The sequence below is a fragment of the Lepidochelys kempii genome, chromosome 15 (assembly GCF_965140265.1).
Source record: "Lepidochelys kempii isolate rLepKem1 chromosome 15, rLepKem1.hap2, whole genome shotgun sequence".
Taxonomy (NCBI): domain Eukaryota; kingdom Metazoa; phylum Chordata; order Testudines; family Cheloniidae; genus Lepidochelys; species Lepidochelys kempii.
This window is the reverse complement of record NC_133270.1, coordinates 22,365,534-22,379,155: the sequence shown is the minus strand read 5'-3', so window position 1 is coordinate 22,379,155 and position 13,622 is coordinate 22,365,534.

The following is a 13,622-nucleotide window of genomic DNA, read 5'->3' as shown; positions in this document are numbered from 1 at the left end:
AACAAAGAATGGGACAAGGGAATGGAGGGCGGATGGTATAACAGGACAGGATCATGATTTTATGTACACTTTATGTCAAGCAAGTATGTTATGAGTTTCTTTGGAAATAAATTTTGGCCATAAACAATGAAATACCCTGCTGCCTCTCACTCATTTCCAGGAAAACCCACACCGTTTCCGGTTTCAGAGTAACAGCCGTGTTAGTCTGTATTCTCAAAAAGAAAAGGAGTACTTGTGGCACCTTAGAGACTAACCAATTTATTTGAGCATAAGCTTTCGTGAGCTACAGCTCACTTCATCGTATGCATCCGATGAAGTGAGCTGTAGCTCACGAAAGCTTATGCTCAGATAAATTGGTTAGTCTCTAAGGTGCCACAAGTACTCCTTTTCTTTTCACATAGCTTCTATTCTTTTTAGGTTCTTATGCTGCAGCCATCATCGTGGTGTATATAGAGTGTAATTCTGGACTACATTTTTAAGTATGTTCCTCTTACATTGACAGCATGCATCCGATGAAGTGAGCTGTAGCTCACGAAAGCTTATGCTCAAATAAATTGGTTAATCTCTAAGGTGCCACAAGTACTCCTTTTCTTTTTGCGAATACAGACTAACATGGCTGTTACTCTGAAACTCAGGCATAATTGTTTTAATTTTCACTTCTTGAAATGGTCACAGCCTGAAACAGATCCTGCCTTCATAGTTTGAAATAGATGGACAAGTTAATCTCCCCTCATGATTTCAACATTGAATTAAAATTAAATTTTCTTGTATAATAAAATATTACTATGAAAATGTGATTTTTGCTCTTGCTGCAGTTCATAGTCAGAAAAAAGAAAACTAAGAAAATAGGAATGACAGACAGGAAAAAATAGAATTCTCAGTGTAAGCTGTCCCATTGTTTATGTAATGTTTTTGCATCACACTGATATTATAAACTGATCAACTGACACCTTCAAAATGATTAATATTTATATTTAGCATTTGGTGGTGTTGTGTAAGCTGTGAAATATAAGTGATTAGGAAGCATAGTTTAGACTTGCCTTTTATTTTCTTCTTCCCACTGTATTTGAGTTTTACCATGTGTCACCAAATCATATGACACCTGAAGAAATTAAGGCCTTGACTTCAGTGGGACTACTCAGGCAGTAAAATTAACCATGCATGTCAGTGTTTGTGGATCAGGGCCTTAAAGTTCCCCTTTTGCCACCTTCGCTTATGCTAATTAGCAGTTGAAGTTAATGGGGCTAATTTTGTGAGTAAGTGCAACTTATCATGAATAAGGACATATAATGGTTCATTGGGACTAGTCACAAAGGCAAACACTATGCTCAGAAGTATGTGTTGTAGGATCAGGCCCTAACGTAAAATGTTTGCTCTGAACAAAATGGAAACAATATTGCACTCTTCCTGTTTTTAATAAAAAGGCAACCACACCCAGGCATCTGGTTGCAAATCAAGATTTTATAATTGTCAGTAAAGGAGTGTAGTTAAGTGTTGCTAATTAAACAGCTGGTCCCAGAAAAGAAAATGCACTTATCTTTAAAGAAGGGCCTTTGTAAATAACATACTGACCCCATGGAAGTGACTCATTAAATATATTTGCTCACTTCAATGTTTAAACTTAATGACAAAGTGCAGCAAGGTTCATACAGCCAACTGTGGATGAAGGATCTCATGTTTGTAAATTACTGTGGATGAAGGATATGTTTGTACATTATTGTTGTAAAGTTACCAATAATTTAACAGGAACTGATTAACATTTTAGATTTACATGACTTACCTAATTCTGTCTACTACTATGCACCTCGATGCAACTAGTGTGATTACATTGTCTAACAATTTCTAATGGCATTGCTCAGAGACTACCAAGTAGATAACATTGCTTTGCATTAGGGCACATTTTAATATACACATCCATCACATTCTAGTCCCTGCACAAATTATTTTAGCAGTAGTGAGGTGACATTTTATATTGGCCCATCCACCAACTGTTAAAAACATCTTGCAACACTGAAATAGTCATATTTAATATTAGAGATGCACATTATAAAAATGTTATTGTCTCTTCAGTACTGAGCAATAAGTAGTTATGACAGTCCTACTGAAATTCAAAAGCAGCTTTATCTACTGAAGGTATTGTCTATGAAATATAGTGGCTTCACCAGAGAAATTTTTCATTTTTCTCCAAAGAACATTTTACATTTAAAACTCCTGCATAAGGATATGCTCAGGATGAATGTAGCATCCAGTAAGCTCTTATACCATTGGTGTTGCATAAGAATAATGCTTTTTCCATGGAAAGTGAACATTCTATGAAGGATGTAAGCGTGAGTTTCTCAAAGCAGGGGAGACCTGTCTATGAAGGCTATGAAGACTTTCCAGGAAAGTTTAATCAACACGAGATAAATGGATGGAGGATTGTTTTTCCTTCCTTGCTTGCTTACTTTTGAATTAGGAGTAGGGTTTCCAACTGTCTAATCACACAAACCCAACCACCCTTGCCTGGCCACATCTGAGGCCCTGCCCCGCTCAGTCCATCCACACTCCATCACTCACGCTCCCCCACCCTCACTCACTTTCACCAGGCTGGGACAGCAGGGCGGACTCTGGGAGGGAATTTGGGTGCAGGAGGGGGCTCAGGGCTGGGGCAGGAGGTTGGGGTGCGGGCTATGTACTGGGGTCAAGGAGTTTGCAGTGTGGGAGGGGGCTCCAGGCTGAGCCTGGGGCAGGGGGTTGGGGTACGGGATAGGGTGCAAGCTCTGGGAGGGAGGAGTTTGTGTGCAGGAGGGGGCTCAGGGCTGGAGCAGGGGTGAGGGGTGTGGGGGGGTGAGGGGTGCTGGCTCTGGGAGGGAGTTTGGGTGCAGGAGAGGGCTCAGGACTGGGGCAGGGGGGGTTGGGGTGCTGGCTCCGGGATGGGGCTCAGGGCTGGGGCAGAGGGTTGGGGTGCGGGAGGGGATGAGGGGTGCGAGCTCTGGCCAGGCGGTGTTTAGCTCGGGCGGCTCTTGGTCTGCAATGCAGTGGGGCAAAGGCAGGCTCCCTGCCTGCCCTGACCCCACGCCGCTCCCGGAAGTGGCCGGCACATCCCTGCGGCCCCTCGGAGGTGTGGGAGGGGGGCTCCACGTGCTGCCCCTGCCTGCAGTTCCCGGACAATGGGAGCTGCGGAGTTGGCACTTGGGGCAGCGGCAGCATGCGGAGACCTCCTCCCACCCCGCCCAGGGACATGCTGACCGCTTCCGGGAGAGGCACGGGACCAGGGAGCCTGCCTTACGCCCGCTGCGCCAATGGACTTTTAGTGGCCTAAAATCTCCCGGATTGGCTTCAGTAGCCTCCAGGAGATAGAGCCCGATTCTGGGAGACTCCCAGGAAACCGGGAGGGTTGGCAACCCTAATTTAGGAGTCACTCCCCAAAGAGTTAAGCAAACCCTTTGTCTGAATGCCACAAATACATTTTATATCAATATAGATATTTTAAAGACACAGCAATAATTAATGGTACCAGATTTCTAGATTGTTAGCTCTTTGAGGGAGGGTCTGGACAGCACTATGCACTATGTAAGCACTATAATAAATAATAATAATTAATTAATAATAAAATAAGTAGGCCCCCTTTGAATTTGTTTCTATTTCCCTTCTCTGCCATTTTCCCCTCCTTCGTCACTCATCTTTATTTTGATCATTTTCTTGAGTCTGTCTCCTGTTTGAAGCCAGCATCTCTCTTTCAAAAATATTTTCCCACCACCTTCTTTTAAAAATGTTTCTGTCATTGGGAACAGGCACCAATTAACCAATGTGCACTTGCACGGGCCCTCATCTCAGGGGAGGCCCCAGCCAGTGGAAGAAACAAATTGAGTGGCGCTGCAACCCCGTGCACCAGGATACAATGTCAGTCCCTCAAATTTGGCCTGGCTTCCTGTCCATCATGATGGAGGAGGTGCCGGGCCAAACCTGAGTGAGTGGCATTGCAACCTGGTGCTTGGCCCGCCACTTCTACCACAACCATCAAACCATCAGAAGGCTCAACACGTTAAGAACCTCTGTTCTCGGGCACAGGAGGGGGCCAGCACACTGAAGTTTTGCCTAGTGCACCCATTGTCTTGTATATCACGTGTTCTATCTAGTTTAAGGAAGGTGGGGGTGGGAGGCAATTTCAATAGTGCATAGGGTCCTAAAATTCTTTAATCTGGGCCTGATGGGGAATCCAAATCTTTTAATGTAGATCAAGATCCTGACAGAAAAAGCCTGGAAGAACTATGTTCACAGAAGTGCTTGTCTTTTAAGAAAAAGGCCCCAGAGCAGGAACTGAAATATCTGTTAATTGACAGTGATAAGGAAGAAGACCCAGCAAAAATGCTTGTAGTAAGAAACCGGCAGCAGTTTGAACATGAACAAAGAGTGTCATATATTTGATTGCAGGAACTAGAAGCTAAGGCAAAAGTGGACAGACTTAAGCTCCAACTCAAAAGAATAAAGGAACAACAGGAACTGTATCATTCTGGAGAGCAAGCTCCTCTCAATAACAAAGATGGGGATAGACTCTATCCAGTGTATAACAATGTTGGTATGTTGTTTGACTCTAAGCAGTTTTCTGTATGTAACCTTTTGCTATGACCAGAAAGAGGGTAACCAAATATACCCCAACACTGCCACCCTTTATGTAAATGCTTTTACTGTGAGCTCAGGTAAAGGTACCCGATAACTTGTGCAGAGAATGTAAAAGTCAATGGTAAAAGCTGTTTAGGACAAATTACAGCTTCTAACATCACCCTTGTCAAAGAGGAAGATTACTTACCAGATCAGAGTGTAAATATTGTAATCCTCTATGAGTTTACTGTAAGTGTGCCTTTAGCCAGAATCCATCTTGAATGGGATGGTGTTAAACATGAAGTTATAGCTGGTGTAAGGAATTTATTGCCTATGGATCTTTTGATTGGGGATGATATTAAGGCTTTGTTCAGTCAAGTTGATAACATAAACCAGTCACAGGAAAGAAATAATCCTAAACCTGTATCTATTGGGGGCAAGGATTTGCCTACGGAGGGTTTCTCCAAATGTTTGTCTGAGAAAGATAGCTGTTTATCTGTACAAAAAGGCAGTGCATATGTGGAAGAAATTTCTGAGTGTCTGTCTGGTATCTCAGAAGTGAATCTGGCATTAGATAAGGCTCAGGGAAATGTTTCTCTAGAGCAGATTAAAGTTGATGGTCAGGTTAAAGCCCTAACTGAGGAAGGAAAGGGTACCGTCTTGGTGAGCGATAGATTGTTGGCTAGTGAAGTTTGTAAAAGTAAGCCTGACCCAGGTAAATGTGATGTGCTTAAAGTAGCTCAGTGTAATGAGACACTATTTGTGGAGAATAGCAGTTTATCTATTGGGAGTGGCAACTTGCCTGGTAAGGAAGCTGTCCCACTTTCCAAATATGTGCCTGAAATCAGCACTGGGTGCTGGGACAAAGGAAAGGATATCTCCAATTGTTTGTCTGTTAAGATTACCAGTGTGTCTGCTGCAAAAGACTGTGTCTCTAGTTCTTTGTTTGTGGAGCAGACAGAAAGTGCTTCTCAGTTTATGCTACTTGAGAATTTGTCAGTTGTCCCAGAGCTGGTTCTGGATATAACTAAAGCCCAGGAAGGAAGTGGTCCTAAATTTGTATCTGCTAGGAATAATGACATTGTAACTGGGTTGCATCCAGTTAATGTCATAAATAAATCCCAGCAACCAAGTGATTCTGGTGCTTCTATTTTGCCTGTTGCTAGTGTGTTGCTGGGTAAAGATATGACAACCTTGTCTGATCAGGGTGGTATCATGGACAGGGCACAAGGGAAGCATAAGGTGATTTGACTATGTTACCCACTGACAGTGTGGAAACTTGGAACAAGGAAGACAATGCTTCTAATCTTTTGACAATGAAGTCTAGCAGGTTACCTGAAAGAGGGTTGTGTAAAAATTCTCCTGATGGGCCAGAGGTTATTCTGGATGTAAGTGAAACTCAGAAAGAGTTGGGAGGTTGTCTGTTGTGCCAAAAAGCTCAGAAGTAATCTGTTGCAGTGCATGATATTGCAGAAGGAAAGGAATTTCTGGGTGAAGTCTTTGAAGTCTGTAACAAGTCAATAGCCGAACCTAGTAGGGGTGAAAAGGTATTGTTTCCATTGACTCTTAATGGGCCATTGTTAATAGTAAACAGTCTCTCTTCTGAGGGTATGTCTATACTACCTGCCAGATTAGTGGGCAGCGATCTATCCAGTGGGGGGTCGATTTATTGCATCTAGTCTAGATGCAATAAATCGACCACCGAGCGCTCTCCCGTCTACTCCTGTACTCCAGCGCCATGAGAGGCGCAGGCAGAGTCGACGGGGGAGCAACAGCAGTCAACTCACCATAGTGAAGACACCGTGGTGAGTAGGTCTAAGTACATCGACTTCAGCTACGTTATTTACATAGCTGAAGTTGCGTAATTTAGATCAATTTCCCCCCCCAGCCCCCCCAGTGTAGACCAGGCCAGAGGAAAGTGGGTTGGTGCCTAATGGCCAAAGTCTTTCAAATGTGTATGAATCCACTCGCCTTGCTTCAGAAAGACCCAGTGTGGATAGCTTTGAGGAGATTTCAGATGAAATATGAAAGATGGAATAAAAATTGTTAGGGAGTTTAAAGAGCCCCATAAGCTTGACCAGCTGTTGGGGAGACACTGGTGTTGGGACAGGAATGTCTCCATGCTGATTCGTTGAGTAAGCAGTCTGTGACTCAGGTACTAAGGAAAGATCAGGTTACTGGTTTTTCAGAGCAGAACAGCCTTATGACTGAACCCACAAGGATGCAGAGGGGAGCAGGCAAACTCTCATCTCTAGATATTTTGGATATGTCTTGTAGTCTCTTAGTGGACTTCCATATGGAAGCAGAGGTTGGTAAAGGAAGGACAAAAGAACCTTGAGTCTAACATGCTAGTGAAAATGGATGGTGTCTCTTTAAGATAGAGTCCAGCCTTGGAATTGGTAACAGTTAAGGATCTGAAAACTAGTAAACAAGCTAGTGTTAATGCAAATTACCTAACTGACTGGGGGGAGAAAAACTTGCCTCATTCATCTCTAAAATACCAAAACCCCAAGGAAGTAGTTAAACTGAAATCCTATGTTAAGGAAAACCCTAAAGTAAAAGAAAAAGCTACAAAGGTTCAAAAGGAATAGGGAACAAGCTAACCTAAAGAATGATTTGTCTAAACAAAATGCTTGGCATGACAAAAATGATTGTGATAGAGCTGATGTTAATATTATTGGTAATAACTGTAACTAACTTGTTGACGATACCAAAAACTGTAAAAATGTACAATGTGCCTAATTTTTTGAAAAAAACCCTTGAATGTGTTAAAAGTGGTGCATAATAGAAACGCTTATGATTATGCTGTTTGGTTCAGTAAGAACACTGGTTTCACAGCTAATGCCTATACACAGTTCTAAAACTTTCCACAGCAGGAAAACCACTACAAACTTAAACTGCTGTGCAAAAGGGGAAACTGAGGTACAACTCCTCACAGCCTTCGTGGCTGAATGCCAAAGTAATTGCTCAATGAAGAACATTAATAGCTATGTTAAGTCAACACATAGACCAAACCCTGGAATCACTAAAGTGTTTCACAAAGTATGGACTAAGTTTCTAACTTGGGCCAAAGCGGGCATCAATAATTTGGCCTTACTAAGAATTCAATGTAAACACAGCTCATATCAATATTGGAAGGTCCTTAAGGTGTATCCAGGAGCTATATTTACTCCCTTCTGCACCAATCTTGCGTTGGGGGGTGTGCCGTTGTCTAATTAAAATATAACCATGCAAATCATTATAGCTACCCTGCTATATAATTGCAACAAATCTTATACAAAATATAACTCATGGCCAGAGAGCATTAAACAGCTTGCAGACTGAATGACCCAAAGCCAACCTTTAAAGACATCTTAGAAATATTAATTAGGGCCATTGCATGCTAAATAGGCTAGAACTTTGAAATGCAAACCTATGTTGTTAGAAGTTAGAGGTAATATTAATTGTATGTATCTTAGATGCTATCCGTGTAATGGGACAATTCCTCTCTGTCTCTATATTAATTCAGAGATCAAAAGGGAATATTAACATTTAGACGAATCTTTGGTGAAGTACTGTCATTGTCTATATGTCTCTTTGAAGTTTGTAAGAGATTGCCTAATGGATACATTGCCGTATGTTAATTTGTGTAACTAATTACTGGTGGTGTTTAGAAAGCAGGTTACATCAAAAGCCTATTATTTACCCAGGACTGTGTGGTCAAGTGGATGCTAGAAAACTGTGTAAAGGACCATTGGGTCCTGATTCTGTCATCTCAGATCTGCTTAAGCTTCATCAGGGGACGTTTGAGTCACAAGACTGAGGTCCCCAGTTATGCTGGTACGCCCTGAATATGATATTTGGACACTGGACTATAACCTATTAATTGAATTCTAAAGGAACTCTTTGCAACTACAAAGCTCACCATCTCTGCTATGAATCTGAACCTCAATGGATTGAACTCATATCTGTATGTATATTGATCTTTTAACCATACTCTCTCTCTTGTTTTTTAATAAATTTTAGATTAGTTAATAAGAATTGGCTGTAGCGTGCATTTGGGTAAGATCTGAAATATTCAATAACCTGGGAGGTAATGTGTCCGATCCTTTGGGATTGGTAGAATCTTTTCTTTTATATGATGAAATAAGATTTTCAGAAATCATCATATTTGACTTAGGTACCTGGATGGAGGCCAGAGGCTGGATCACTTTAAGGGAACTGTGTTGTTTGGACTTCTGAGTAACCAGTAAGGTAATAAAGAAGTTGTTTTATGCTGGCTTGGTAAATCTAAGTATTGGAATACCCATCAGATCATATACATCTGATAGTAGTATGGGCCTCAAGGGTCAAATCTTGTGAGGTGCAAAGCTCCTCCTGAAGTAAAAAAATAAAAAGCTGGTAAGATCCTGGCCCTATTCAAGTGCATGACAAAATTTTCATTGGCTTCAATAGGGCCAGGATTTCACCCTGAATCTTAGCAACGCTTTCTATAATGGGTGAATGATTTCAATTTGATTATTTGACATGAAAGAGAGTTGAGGGTTTTCAGCATGCTGCAGGATTGAGCCCACGGACCTCAGAACGTTGAGATTAATGCAAAGAAATTTGCGAGCAAAGCACAGGCACACCTGTACAAAATGCTTATAACTTCCCTGAATATACTCCATTGATTGGTCTTCATCACCCTGGAAATCTTAATTCTTGAAAATCTAGGATCCATGCGAGCTATTTTATGATCTATTCTGGAACACTATATTTTGAAAGCATTCAAGATTCCATCTCTCTAATTGGGACTTTATTTCCCATGTAAGGATTTCTACATTCTAAGAAACAAGGAATTTACTTTTCCTCCACGTATGACAAAAATGTTGAAGATGAATATTCAGATTTAAATCAAATAAAACTTCTCCAAAACAGTGGTTAGAAAGCCTTTGTTCTTGAGAGGTATAATAATTTTGGCCAGGATTTCTAAGGGCTTGTTTACACTACGGCTTGTGTCGATGAAGTGAGCTGTAGCTCACGAAAGCTCATGCTCAAATAAATTGGTTAGTCTCTAAGGTGCCACAAGTCCTCCTTCTCTTTTTGCGAATACAGACTAACACGGCTGTTACTCTGAAAGATGTAACTTATGTCACTCAGGGGTGTGAAAAAACCACCCCTCTGAGCGATGTAAGTTACATCAACTTAAAGCAGTGTCTACTCCGCACTATGTCAGCGGTAGACACTCGCCTGCTGACATAGCTTCCGCCTCATTGAGGTGGAGTAATTATGTCGATGGGAGAGTGCTCTCCCATCGATGTAGTGCCTCTTCACCAGACATGCTACATTGGAGCCACTGCAGCACAGTAGTGAAGACAAATCCTAAGTCTTTGTCCTAATATTCCTCCCCTAAGGTTCAGAAATTTATTCTGTGGAAAATATTTCTGAAAGAAAGGTGCAGTTTTTACACTTGTGATGGGCTCAAACCAAAATTCCACATCCAAATGCTCTTAATGTTGGGAAAGTTTGGATCTACTAATTTTTTTATTTGGTTTTCGTCTTGATAGATAACACATTCACATTCGAATACTATATCAAAAAATGCAAACACATACAACAGAAATATTATTCCAGAGCACAGTTAGATATGTATTTATGTGGGCTGTTGTTTGACCGATGATTGGTTTCTTTGCACATACAAAACAGAACAATGGGGAAAAAAAGTTAATAAAAGGAAAATATGTAGCCTTTATAAATCACCCCTCGGTTTGATGAACTATTCCTAATGGGATAGTTTGTTCCAAAGAATGGGATATTCTTTGTTAATATGTGCCAATTTGCCACATCACACTCATTTGGAGGGAGCCTCAATTTTAATCCCACCCATTCACATTGGGCAGTCCTGTTTAAGTGTATGCATGTGAGCATATATAGTTAGTGTGGATATGCCAATTTGTGCTAGGCTTAAATAAAAATCCCAGCTCTGAATGCTTCTAATAATGGGAAAGTTTTGGCTCCAATAATGTTTATGCAGTAAGGGTATGAGTGTGTATGGGTGTGTGTCTGTCAGCTGTGTGCATATGTGAGGAAGAAAGCATATGTTTCTCTCTCAGGTTCTAATTCTAATCTCACTAAGGACAGAAAAGCGTTACTGGTAGATCAGGTAAGGGGTGTGACCTTTTTTAAAACCAACATAATTATACCAGTAAAAGCCCTAGCAGTTATATCAGTATAAAGGTAACTTAGGTCAGGTCTATATTGCAAACTTTTGCTGGCATATGTATGTCGGTCAGGGGTGTGATGAGGTTTGAGTTGTGACCCACATAGCTGTGCTAGCAAAAGTCCCTAGTGTAAACACAGGTTCACTCAAGGGGGCTGGAATAAGCTATGCCACTTTTGCCATTAGAAACTGAATCCATATAAGAAGTACTTTGCCAATATGGTATGCCTATATATCTATACCTGCAAAGCCTTCCAAGTGTGGTGTACCTATACTGGTACAGCATTCCTTTGTGCGTAACACTCCCCTCCCCCTTATACTAATATAGCTGGGTCCAAACTAGGGCAGATTGTACCACTTTGACTATGCTGGCAGAGTTAAAAGGTATAACTTTCTAGTGTGGCCAGGGCCTTTGAGTGGTGTCAATCAGGAGTAACTCAATTCAAGTCACCAGTGTAAAAGTGGTGCAAGTGAAGAGAAAGTCTGGCTTTGTGAGACCTGAATCTGCAGGGGGGAGTCTCCCTTTCTCTGACTTTACTGGTGTTAGGGTTCCCTCCCCACTCTGAACTCTGGGGTACAGATGTGGGGACCTGCATGAAAGACCCCCTAAGATTATTTCTACCAGCTTAGGTTAAAAACTTTCCCTGCTGCCACCACTAAGTGAGTTAGACAAAGATTCAGGAAAAGAACCAGTCGGAGTACCTGTTTCCCCCAAATATTCCCCCAAGCCCCTTCACCCCCTTTCCTGGGGAGGCTTGAGAATAATCTACCAACCAGATAGGTAAACAAGGTGAGCACAGACCAGATCCTTAGGTTTTTAGGACACTAAAAACCAATCAGATTCTTAAAAAACAGAACTTTATTATAAAGGGAAAAAAAGTAAAAGAAACACCTCTGTAAAATCAGGATGGAAGGTAATTTTACAGGGTAAAAAGATTTAAAACATAGAGGATTCCCCTCTAAGCAAAACTTCAAAGTTACAAAAAACAGGGATAAACCTCCTTCTAAGCACAAGGAAAATTCACAAGCTAAAACAAAAGATACTCAAATGCATTTCCTTTCTATTACTTACTATTTCTGTAAATTTAGATGTATCATTCAGTAGGAACTGGATTACTTGCTTGGTCTCTCTCTTTGTCCCCGGAGAAAGCAAAAACAAAACAAATCCCAAAACAAAAACCTTCCCCCCACAGATTTAAAAGTATCTTCTCCCCTTATTGGTCCTTTTAGTCAGGTTCCAACCAGGTTAATAAATAAATTTGTTAGTCTCTAAGGTGCCACAAGTACTCCTTTTCTTTTTGCGAACCAGGTTATCTGAGCTTCTTAACCCTTTACAGGTAAAGGAGGGATTTTATGCTACCCTTAGCTGTATTGACACATTTCAGAGTAGCAGCCGTGTTAGTCTGTATCCACAAAAAGAACAGAAGTACTTGTGGCACCTTAGAGACTAACAAATTTATTTGAGCATAAGCTTTCGTGGGCTACAGCTCACTTCATCGGATACATAGAATGGAACATATACTTAGAAAATATATCTATATACACATACAGAGAAGGTGGAAGTTGCCATACAAACTGTAAGAGGCTAATTAATTAAGATGAGCTATTATCAGCAGGAGAAAAAAACTTTTGTAGTGATAATCAAGATGGCCCATTTAGACAGTTGACAAGAAGGTGTGCAGATACTTAACATGGAGAAATAGATTCAGTACGTGTAATGACTCCGCCACTCCCAGTCTCTATTCAACCCCAGGTTAATGGTATCTAGTTTGCATATTAATTCAAGCTCAGCAGTTTCTCGTTGGAGTCTGTTTCTGAAGCTTTTCTGTTGCAAAATTGCCACCCTTAAGTTTTTTACTGAGTGGCCAGAGAGGTTGAAGTGTTCTCCTTCGGTTTTTGAATGTTATGATTCCTGATGTCAGATCTGTGTCCATTTATTCTTTTGCGTAGAGACTGTCCAGTTTTGCCAACGTACATGGCAGAGGGACATCGCTGGCACATGATGGCATATATCACATTGGTCGATGTGCAGGTGAACAAGCTCCCGATGGCTTGGCTAATGTGACTTAAGGGTGGCAATTTTGCAACAGAAAAGCTTCAGAAACAGCCTCCAAGGAGAAACTGCTCAACTTGAATTAATATGCAAACAAGATACCATTAACTTGGGTTTGAACAGAGACTGAGAGTGGCTGGGTCATTATATTGAATCTATTTCCCCATGTTAAGTATCCTCACACCTTCTTGTCACCTGTCTAAATGGGCCATCTTGATTATCACTACAGAAGTTTTTTTCTCCTGCTGATAATAGCTCATCTCAACTAATTAGCCTCTTACAGTTTGTATGGCAACTTCCACCCTCCCTGTATGTATGTATGTCTTCTTACTATATGCATCCGATGAAGTGGGCTGTAGCCCACGAAAGCTTATGCTCTAATAAATGTGTTAGTCTCGAAGGTGCCACAAGTCCTCCTTAGCTGTATGGTTATGACCACTGGCCGGAGAGGCTAGGTCAGTGTTGGGAAGCTTAGAGAGGAGCCAGCCCCCCTCAGGTCTCTCTCTCTCCCTCCTGGGGAGGGGCGATCCACCCAGAACAGGGCCTGGCCCCGCAGTTAGGGCTGGAGGCCCCGCGGGCATTGTCCGTGGTGCCCAGGGCTCGCGGGGGGTGGCTAGGGAGGGTCTGTCTCCCCGCCCGCGGGAGGCGCAGGACCGTGCCTGTGTCTCTCCGTCCCGCCGCGGGGGAGGCGGAACCCTCGCTCCGGGCTCCTGTGGCCGCGGTGCCTTTGTGGGCCCGGACAGCAGCCAGCAGCGGCGGCGGCGGCGGCGGGCCGGGTAACGCTGCCCCGGGCGCCGGCTGCGGCGC